Genomic DNA, 11,111 nt, shown 5'->3' on the forward strand with positions numbered 1-11,111 from the left:
TATTTTGTAGGAAGGGTGAAGAACGGACAGATCTCCAAGTGGAGGATAAGCTACTGCTAAACGTATTACTGCGGGCTACTGTCTAGCACACCTCCAAGCCCCTGTTTTCCAGCACGTTCCTAGCTGACTCTCAGTTCAGAACCTGTCCTGCTCTTCTGATTTCCCCAAGAACCTGCTTCTCCCCACCTAATATGTTCCAGCCAAACCCACCACCAGCAACAGCAACACCCAGAGAGAAATCGGAAAATGGTAGGCTTTGCTGAGTGGATCCTAGTCCTGGAGATCCCCTGCTGTGGATCCTGTGCTTCACATGCTCCGCTAAGTAGGTCAAGAGAGCTGCACTGGCTGTGGCCCTAGAACACTTGGAGAATTGGCCCCTGAATGTATGCCTAGTGAGGTTTGGAAATGACTGAATCACAGGACTTCTGCCTTGCTGGTTAGAGAAAGAATAATGGGCTAGGGGCTAGGAACACTCTCTTGCTGACGTCCACTTTCATTAAATGGCCGTCCTACAATCCACCTAAACAGTGAAGGTTGAGGCATGCTCATAGGGTTCAGTGAGAAATAATTAGTAGGCATCATTATAAACAAGTTGTCATCCTTCCTGGACCTTCAGCTTTCTTAGATTCCTTCATTCATTCGTATTTATTGAGCACTTACTGTGTGCAAAACACTGTACTAAGTGCTTGGGAAGTACAAGTTGGCAACATATAGAGATGGTCCCTACCCAACAGTGGGCTCACAGCCTAGAAGGGGGAGACAGAGAACAAAACAAAACATATTTCTAAAATAAATAGAATATGAATAAATAAAATAAATGAATAAATAGAGTAATAAATATGTACAAACATATATACAGGTGCTGTGGGGAGGGGAAGGAGGTAAGGCTGGGGGGATGAGGAGGGGGAGTAGGGGGAGAGGAATGAGGGGGCTCAGTCTGGGAAGGCAGGCCTCCTGGAGGAGGTGAGCTCTCAGTAGGGCCTTGAAGGGAATCTTTAGATCTTTAGTAACCATTAGTACTGAACAGCACAGCCTTTATATCTTGTCTTCTCTTACGCTGTTGAATCATTTCCGACCCTTAGCGACTCCATGGGCATACCTCTCCCCGGACACCCCACCTCCATCTGCAATCGTTCTGGTAGTGTAACCATAGAGTTTTCTTGGTAAAAATATGGAAGTGGCTTACCATCACCGTCTTCCGTGCAGTAAACTCAAGTCTCAGCCCTCAACTCTCTTCCGTACCACTATTACCCAGCACAGGTGAGTTTTGACTTGTAGCAGATTGCCTTCCACTTGTTAGCCACTGCCTAAAAGCTAGGAATGGAATGGGTATGCCTCTGCTTGACTCCCCCTCCTGTAGTTGAGACTGGTAGAATACTGGAAACTCTCCAGTTTCCATCCTGAGAGGGGGAGGCTAAAACTTATTTCCCTACACTAGCTGAAACGGAGTACAATATCAGTATTTGCATGTGCAAATAAATTCAATTAATGATGAGTGATAAGGGTATGGGGAGCTGAAAATCAGTTTAAATAACTCAATTAAATCATAAGAAATTCAAAAATACGGGGATGCATTTGCAAGCCAGTTAGTGTGTTAATATCATAATAAACTTACTAATTTGAATGGTGTCAATTGTACAGTAGGTCACCAGAAAACAGAAATTTAATTGTTAGAAGGGGAGCATTGGCCATTGCATGATGTTTAGAGACCTCTTAAATTTGGAGAAAATCAACCCCGTTTATGAGCTCAAAATGCCTTTATCTGGAATAATAAACAAGGTTACTGGATGCTTTGACTAATAAAAATGAATCAAAGGAATAGGCCAATGATGGAACACAGCATTGTTGACTGCCAGAAACTAATTATACCCAGACCTTGATGGGATCAAATGAAATGCTTCATATTACAACCAAAAGGGCTTTCCAGAGTTTAATAGTAGGCAATCACTGGAATAAAATATTTCAGAAATAATGCTTTATTGCTACATTAATTACCAGAAATTAAACATATTAATATACCTTATTGCAGCAAGGCTCTAAATGAAATGAATTGTGCTAAAGTGATGAATCAGGAAAAAGACCATCACTGACCTGACTGGGTGATTGCTTGTAATTTATGGAGCACTGAGCTATATAAGCAGCTTAGTCAAGGTCATGAAGAACATCAAATTATCATTTTATACCAACCTCTTTGATTAAGGCAGGACTGGTGGGAGTCCTTCGGAATGCGCAGGAGACAAGATTTTTTTTTTGGTATGAAGGTGGGAAGAATTAGGACTAGGTGTTAAGGAACAGAAGTATACATTTTCATGAGTAAACATCATTCCCATTGAAATGTTAAAGTAGGTGAATAATGTTTTAGTACCAGTTCCTGAATTTTAGAATCGATTGAAAGCCTGCTATGAATCTTGCTAGGCTCCAAGGATGTTTTCCAATTTACTGTAGGCTTTGGTTTTCTACTCCAAACTCCTCTACTGGTCTACGCCACTGGAACATCCTCTGTGTATCTCTCCACTGGATCAACCCATCACCTCTTTTCAAAGATCACTGGGAATCATTCTTACTTCACCCACTTCACACTAAGCATTTCTTTTTGTTTTACAAGAAAGCATTTGAAATGGAACATAAAAATAAATCCCAAAGTGGCTCAGACCAAAAGTATGTCCTGTCCAGCAATGGCAAAAAAGAATCACTGAGGAACGGAAGGATCATTTTTCTCCTTCATGGCTAGAAATGAATTCTATCATTTCTAACTTCTCTAAAGACACCATATCATTTTTCCTCTAATAACTCCAGAATAATGTTCTTGGAAAAAGATACAGGTGGAGGAAATAATTAAATGCTAATATCTTTCTGTGTATATGCAGAAAGAATTTTAACAAGATCGAGGTAGATATCTGAAGCAAAACCAATAGACCAAAATATCAAGTTTCGTAAATTTCCCTAATGTAACAGTTGTTTCTTGCCCTTAACATTGGCTCAAATTATATGGCACTTCTTCCATATGAATTTCTGATCATTATTGCCCATCATCCCATATTTTATGCACATCATTGGTAATAAAAATGATGGCATTTATTAAGCACTTACTATATGCCAAGCACTGTTCTAAGTGCTGGGAAAGATACAAGGTAATCAGGTTGTCCCACGTGGAACTCACACTCTTAATCCCCATTTTACAGATGAGGTAACTGAGGCACAGAAAAGTGAAGTGACTTGCCCAAAGTCACACAGCTGACAAGTGGCAGAGCTGGGATCGAACCCACAACCTCTGACTCCCAACCCTGTGCTCTTTCCACTAAGCCACACTGCTTCTCACTGATGTGCACAATGATGTGCTGAGGAAATCTATGACAAACCAGGGAATCATTTTATCCCTCCACAGTATGCTCTTCTCTTACAGCTTCAGCCTAATCCTGGAGCCAGAGGCCCATCTGTTGGGAGTTTCTGTTTATATTAAAACCCAAAATAGCTATTTAGCAACAGGATGAAGGTTCTACCTTGGGATACCTTGACCTATGGGTGTTTATTCTCTCTAAGTGTTTCTAACGCTCATAAGCAGCATTTCCGTTTCCACGTTCAGCGGTCTTTTTACCCATCCCCATTCCCAAGGCCTTTTATATTGTCTCAGGACACAGAATACATTAAAAAACTCAGAATAAGAGGCTCTTGTAATTTCTTTTCTTTCAGGCCCATTCCTCTCTCTGCGCATTTTGGGCCTTAATTTCTTTCTTCCCTACCCCACAGACACTCCTGGAAGGAAGAGGAATGTGGTAGGAAATCCCACCCCTATTGCTGGGTAAGGGGAAATGGATACTTTGCTATCAGGCATATAGTCAGGGATAGACTCAAGGTTTCTTAACTAACAATTACCATTTCTATCCACCAAGTAGTTGTGGCAGTTTTGTTAAAGGGATTGAGTGATTGATTCTATGCTTTTTATTATTCTGTACGACTTTTTAGGAGGGATTTTTAAAAATCTCCTACAGAATATTAAAAACCACAGAATCAATCACTCAATCAATGGTATTTATTGAATGATTAGTGTGTACAGAGCATTTGAGAGCTTGGGAGAATACAATACCACAGAGTCGGTAGACCTATTCCTGGGAGACAGACATCTAAATTATGGATATGTACATAGGTATTATGGTGAGGAGGTGACTCTCAAGTGATTAAGAGGCACAGATCCCAGTGGCTAGTGAATGGGCTGGGAGTCAGAAGGACCTGGGTTCTAATCCCAGCTCTTGACTTCGACAAGTCACTTCACTTCTCTGTGCCTCAGTTACCCCATCTGAAAAAACGGGTATTAAGACTGTGAGCCCAGTAGTACAATGACTGTGTCCATCCCCATTTGCTTGTATCCACCTCAGCACTCAGTACAGTGCCTAGCACACAATAAGTGCTTAACAAATGCCATTATTATTATTATTATTATCATGTAGAAGGGAGAGGGAGTAGGGGAGAAGGGGCTAATTCAGGGAAGACCTCCTGAAGGAGATGTAATTTAACATAGCTTTGATGGTGGGGAGAGTGGTGGTCTGTCATATGTGAAGGGGGAGGAATTACATTTCTGAGGGAGGATGCAGGCAAGGGATTGAAGTACAGGGAGTAGTTCGGTGTTTGAGAAGAGCAAAGCACGAGGGTTGGGTTGTAGGGAGGTACGATAGGAAGGAAGAGCTGAATGTGTGCTTTAAAGTCTGTGGCGGGGAGTTTCTGTTTGATACAAAGGTGAAAGTGCAACCACTGGAGATTCTTGGAGTGGGGAGATGTGGACTGAACATTTTTTTTAGAAATATGAGTCGATCTGGTAAGAAAGAAAAGAGGCTGCTATCCTGATCAACTTTGTTTATCCTTAGAAGATTGAAATAGTTGACAACTTTCCTCTCTTGGGATCGATAATCAATAATAAAGGAACTAGAAATATGCCAAAGATTAATGTTAGGAAGAATTGCTATGAAGAGTCTGGAAAAAGTCAGGCTAATATAATAATTGCCACAAAAATACAAATTGTCAATTCTACGATGTTTCCAGAGACAATGTATGGATTTGAAAGCTGGAAAGTGAAAAAACAGGATAGAAAGAGCATCAATAGAAAAGGAAGGCTTCTGTGAATACCATGGGCTGCCTGAAAAACAAACAAATGGGTTTTGGAACAAATTAAGTCAATGTGGTCCTTGGAAGGCCAAATGACTCGACAAATTAGCATATTTGGACACATAATCCAAGGAGTAATTATCTGGAGAAGACAATTCTAGGAAAAGTCCAGGGAAAAGGTGCAAGAGGCAGTCCAGCAGCTACATGGATAGAAACCATAACAACGATAATGGAAGCAAGGTTTCGGATTATGGCAGAAGACTGGATGCTCTGGAGAAAACATATCCAGTTCTCTATGAATTGGAAACGACTCAATGGCACTTGATAATAATAATAATAGGATATGAGCCCACAAATTGGACTCCATCACAAATGCCCCACTCTTCTTAGAAAAATATTTTCCTCTGAAATTTTTCCCCCGGTATGAATTCAAGTTAGCTAGGATATTACGCTGAGATCCCCACCCCTCTGCACATGCAACTTTGCAAATCCTGATGTCCAACTGCCCTTCTGAAGGTGCACATAAAGGAAAGCTTGAAATAAAATTTACTCTTTGCTCTCAGCAAGAACTAATACTTATCAAATGCCCTGGTCAAACACAATAAAATCATACTGTGTAAGGAAATTGCTTTTGTAATTGATTTACTAGTTTTCATAGAGGAAAAAGCATTTCAGTAGCATTTTCATTAAATTGCTTGTCTACAACAACAAAAAAAGACTCCGAGTTTTCTGTTTTTAAAGAAGCAATATCTCTGTTCCTTGAAAAAAGTAACGGAATGAGAAAAAGATACCAAGTACAGTGGGGTGTTGCATGTTAAAAGATCTGGAAAAGCTTTTCATTTGTCAAGATGCTAGGAATTGGAGATTATTTAGGGAAGTGCTGATTTTATTTCAGTCAGCTGGAAGAAGCTGAGTTTTGGAATTTTGGTAAATGGACTTCTGATATGCTGGTCCTAATATTGCCACGTAGCAATCAGAAGAGAAGACAACAATTGTCAATTCTAGAGCCAACTGGCACCAAGTTGGCTGGGGATATTCCTGAGGAAGTTGAGGAAAATACAGGTTGATGATGGATGAATTAATACGATGATGATGATGTCAATGAATATGAAGAATAAGTGGGTGAGAATGGAAGCTCCTTTCAAGACAAACTATCCTCTGTCCTTAAAACTGGAAAACCCTAAAATCTTTAATAAGAGAATTCTGGACATCCTAGAGTTCAGGGTGCTAAGTAATCATTCTCCTTTATATATTTGTCAGTGAGAAATTTCACTTCTCAGTTCTTTCTTTAGCATAGAAAGCTTCTGGAGCCCTTCTTTCAGAGATCTTCTCAGTGCTACTTGATTAGTAGGATATTTTTTATTTGATGTCTAAAGACGACCCACCTAGCCCAGGGATTATGTTTAATTCCTACCTGTGAATTTTCTTCCAACACATTGTTAAGTACAGTGTTCTGCACACACTAAGTGCTTAATACTACTTTTCTACCCACTTTATCCCTTCTAGACTGTGAGCCCATTGTTGGGTAGGGACCATCTATATGTTGCCGATTTGTACTTCCCAAGCGCTTAGTATAGTGTTATGCACACAGTAAGCGCTCAATAAATACAATTGAATGAATGGTTTTATATCAGGAAGTCTATTTTTTCAGTTCTTCTGTTCCGTTTCTGGTACCGACATTGCACTGGAGACTTTTCTAAAGTTTCAACCCCAAGCCTCTTTCCACCACAGGTCCTGCTGCCAAGTTGTACAGCTCCAATGCAGAATCACACTCATATAGACCTGGGAGAGGAATCCCCTTTAAAGCCATGTGGAGTTAATAATAAATAATGATGGCATTTGTTAAGCGCTTACTATGTGCAAAGCATTGCTCTCGGCGCTGGGGGTTCCCCTGTAGTTACTCAAGCTTGATTTACTTTCAGAATATAATAATAATAATGGTATTTGTTAAGGGCTTACTATGTTCCAAGCACTGTTCTAAGCACTGGGGTAGATACAAGGTACTCAGGTTGTCCCCATTTTACACATGAGGTAACAGACATGGAGAAGTTAAGTGATTTGCCCAAGGTCACAAAGCAGACAAGTGGTGGGGACAGGATTAGAACCCATGTCCTCTGACTCCCAAATCCATGTTCTTGCCACTGGGCCAGGCTGCTTTTCAATGTTATGCTGCCTCTCAGGTATAACGTGTGTGACATCATGTGTATCTGCTGGTCCGGAATTGCCGAGCTTAGTCATTGGCCACCCTATCCCTATGGAAATTGTGACTTGCTATTTGGAGCAAAGTTGACTCTGAATCTAGACCAGTGTTGACTATGAAAGTCTAGTGGCTGCTTCATAAATATTTTTAGGTGAATCCACAGATGTTTTTCTAGAAAGGGCCTGGCCTGACAAGGCAGGCCAGTGATTATAATTAATTACACAAGTGTTACAAGAAATTTAAAAAACGTCTTTGCCCAGAAAGTGAAGCCAGAAAGTGTTGAAAATGTATTTAAAATATGACTCAAATCCAGCTATTCATGTTGGCTTTGTCTTTCTCTCTTTTAGTCTTGCCTCATAGATGCCCAGAGTACTACGGAAGAGGGGGTTGTCAGAAGGAATTTGGATGGCCGAGATTGTTCAAGAGGCAGCATGCCCTAGTGAATCAGAATTGGGTTCTAGTCCAGGCTCTGCCACTTGCCTTTTGTGTGATCTTGGGCAACCCACTTAACTTATCTGTGCCTTTGTTTCCCCAACTGCAAAATGGGGATTCATTCACTTGTTCTCCCTCGTTTTTGACTGTGAGTCCCCTTAGGGACGGGGACTGTATCCATCCCGAATAATTTGTATCTACGGCAGTTATTAGAACAGTGCTCAACACATAGTAAGTGTTTAACGAATACCATAAAAAAAAAAAACCAACTCCACCTCCACCACTGACTGCCTCATTATCACCATGCTAAGCCCAGGGCTGCCTATATCCCATAAATATGCCCTGAGCACAAATTAAGATTTAACATTTTGCCTAAAAATGTTTGCTTCAGGACACTGCATCATTTAAAAAAAAAATAACTTGCCAGGCCAATTCTAAACACACTATTAAATATGTTTTATTGCTGAGTGTTTTTTTTCTTGTTCAATAATATATTGATAAACTACTCAGAGCAAGGAACCTAAAAATCTTCAATAAAATCTAGCCTAGTTGAGTTGGCCCACATAGAAAATAGAATGTTAGGATGACATTTAAAACACTTGTTTGCACAAAGGATAATGGTCATATTACAAAATGAATTCATGATCTCAGTAGCTTTAATCATTTATAAGTCGTGGATTATTGAAATTCATAATTGAATAATATGTAGATGCCACAGAGTAGTAAACCAATCATCTAATAATTTTTCCTGACTAAATAAGAAGGACGTTAACTTTAGCATTTTCTCTCTGATTAGGGCCACTATAGATCTGCAGTTGCCTCCCTGTACTATAAATCAATATAGAATAATTTTCCTTGCAGTAAATCAATTGTCAGTTCACAGACCTTAATACACCAATGTGGGATTTATTGAAAAAATGAATGGCAGTCTTGTTTGTATATGTTTAACATGCTTTATGGGGACAGAATGGTGTAAAACTGAGGCTATTACAATCGCTATGGCAACTTTCATACAAATACGTTAACCCCTTCCTGTATTCATAGTAAGTGAGCCACCGTTCTTATAACTGAAGAGAAACGCTACATAGGATATATTATGCATAATATGTATATGGGTTGGGAGGGAAAAAGGGGTCACCATTTTACAATTTTCCTAGAAGACTTGGAAAAATGCCTTCTTCATACAACAAATCCTTTGATGGATTCCCTGTCAGGGAGAGTGCCAAGGCCAGAGCCTGCTGGGAAGGGGAATCTAGGATAAGGAAATAATAATGAAATAGGAGGATAGTAAAATAGGAGAGAACAAGATGGGATTGTCTGGGGAAAGGGGGGCTTCAGTACAACTTCCAAAACCTCCTGGAAAAGTTCCAGGATTTTGAAAATGGATGAAAGAGAAATTCGGTTGGAATTCTCTCATCCAGTTTTCAAGAAACCTGATCTAAGACTATATAAAAATAACCAAATACATACACTATTTGCATCATGCTTCCTTTAGATGAAATAAAATTATGCTTTATGGAATTTTTTTAATATTCTAATTTTGTATGAAGGTCCAACACACTTTGAATGAAGTGCAATCATGAAGGCCAGTCTTTCTGGTAACACACATGCACATAGAAAGCTTCAGTAGTGATAGTAATAGGCTGTCTTAGCACAGGCACAATACTGTGAGATTGTAGGTTTCTTGACTGCTTCAGTCCCACACACCCATAGCTGATTTTGAATTGGAATCTCAATTAGGATTCCTGAATTGCACTTAAAACTGTACTTCTAATTTATTCCATGAACCTGGTCAAATATCTTATCCTTCCTGGTGTTTTATGAATACATCTGATTATGTGGGCATTCTTTACCAACTTCTGAGGTATGTTAGAGTCATTAGCGAGTGTGGAGAAAAAGGACAAGGTTAAGTGCTTAACTGGAGGATAATTACTGGAATTTTTGGTGAGAAAATCCTCCTCCCTAACAAGTGGGGATTGACCCAAGGTAGTCATTATCTGAGTCAGATTTTCTCTCAATCAATCAATCATATTTATTGAGCACATACTGTGTGCAGAGCACTGTACTAAGCACTTGGGAAGTACAAGTTGGCCACATATAGAGACAGTCCCTACCCAACAGTGGGCTCACAGTCTAAAAGGGGGAGACAGAGAACAAAACGAAACATACTAACAAAATAAAGTAAATAAATAGGTACAACACAATATTTCTTGCCCAATCATGAAGACTGGTGAGCGATTTTGAAGGAAGAGGAGGGGTGACTTCTCCTCTCCCCACCCCTACAGTATCCCTGGAAACCCTTCCTTAGAGATTCCAGGACCTGGTGCTGGAGGAATCTCTAAGGAAGGGTTTCCAGGGATGCTGTGGCCAGTACTTTCAATCCCACTGAACCTGCTGGGAATTTGGGACTTGAAACAGCTCATTTCCTCATTAGCATGTATTGAGGAAATGGATGAGAAGCAGTAGGGTCTAGTAGAAAGAGCACCGGCCCGGGAATCAGAGGACCTGAGTTCTAATACTGGCCCTACCACTTTCATTCAATCATTCATTCAATCATATTTATTGAGCACTTACCGTGTGCAGAGTGCAGAGCACTATACTAAGCACTTGAAGAGTACAATATAACAATAAATAGACACAGTCCCTGCCCACAGTGAGCTTAAATGCACCTGCTACATAACCCTGGGCAAGTCACTTCACTTTTGTGCCCCAGTTTCCTCATCTGTGAAATGGAGATTCAATACCCGTTTTCTTATTTAGACTGTGAGCTCCAAATGGGACGTGATTATCTTGAATCTACTATCCCATCTTCAAAGCATATTAAAATCACATGTCCTCCAAGAGGCCATCCCCAACGTCACCCTCATTTCCCCTATTCTCTCTCTCCCTTCTGCAACAACCTTGTATTTGTCAAATACAAATACAACCCCGCCCTCGGCCACATATCTGCCTTTCCCCTTAGACAGTAACTCCTGGTGGGCAGGGAATTTGTCTATCAACTGTTGCACTGAACTCACCCAAGCATTTAGTACAGTACCCTGCACACAGTGAGTGTTCAATAAGTTCATTTGATTGATGGATCTCCGGAAGTTGAAAAATAGAGTCTGTGAAAAGGGAATGACATCAAAATCAATCAAAAGCAATGGATCGTTCATACTAGATTTCCATTTTTGCTACACTTGGGGGCTGGCATTCATGAATGTCCCAAACATTAAAGGTTCATTCACTACTCAGGATTCAAAAGAGAAGAATACTAATCATTATATAGAGCAACCTGTCATACTGGGATTTTAATTACCAAGTAACCAAAAGTCAATACAGCACGTATCCTGAAGGGCTTATGGAATCCTTTTGTATCTAGAATACTGATATACTTATTTAT

General features: G+C 40.1%; 1 non-coding gene across 1 annotated transcript; it reads right to left on the reverse strand.

The window, feature by feature from the left end:
• Window positions 1–1,270: 1,270 nt before the first annotated feature.
• Window positions 1,271–1,410, reverse strand: LOC119920058. The gene has a single exon (XR_005447827.1). It is a non-coding gene; the product is annotated as a small nucleolar RNA SNORA7 (small nucleolar RNA).
• Between the last annotated feature and the right edge of the window lie 9,701 nt (window positions 1,411–11,111).

This window comes from Tachyglossus aculeatus, chromosome X1 (genome assembly GCF_015852505.1).
Source record: "Tachyglossus aculeatus isolate mTacAcu1 chromosome X1, mTacAcu1.pri, whole genome shotgun sequence".
Classification (NCBI taxonomy): Eukaryota; Metazoa; Chordata; class Mammalia; order Monotremata; family Tachyglossidae; genus Tachyglossus; species Tachyglossus aculeatus.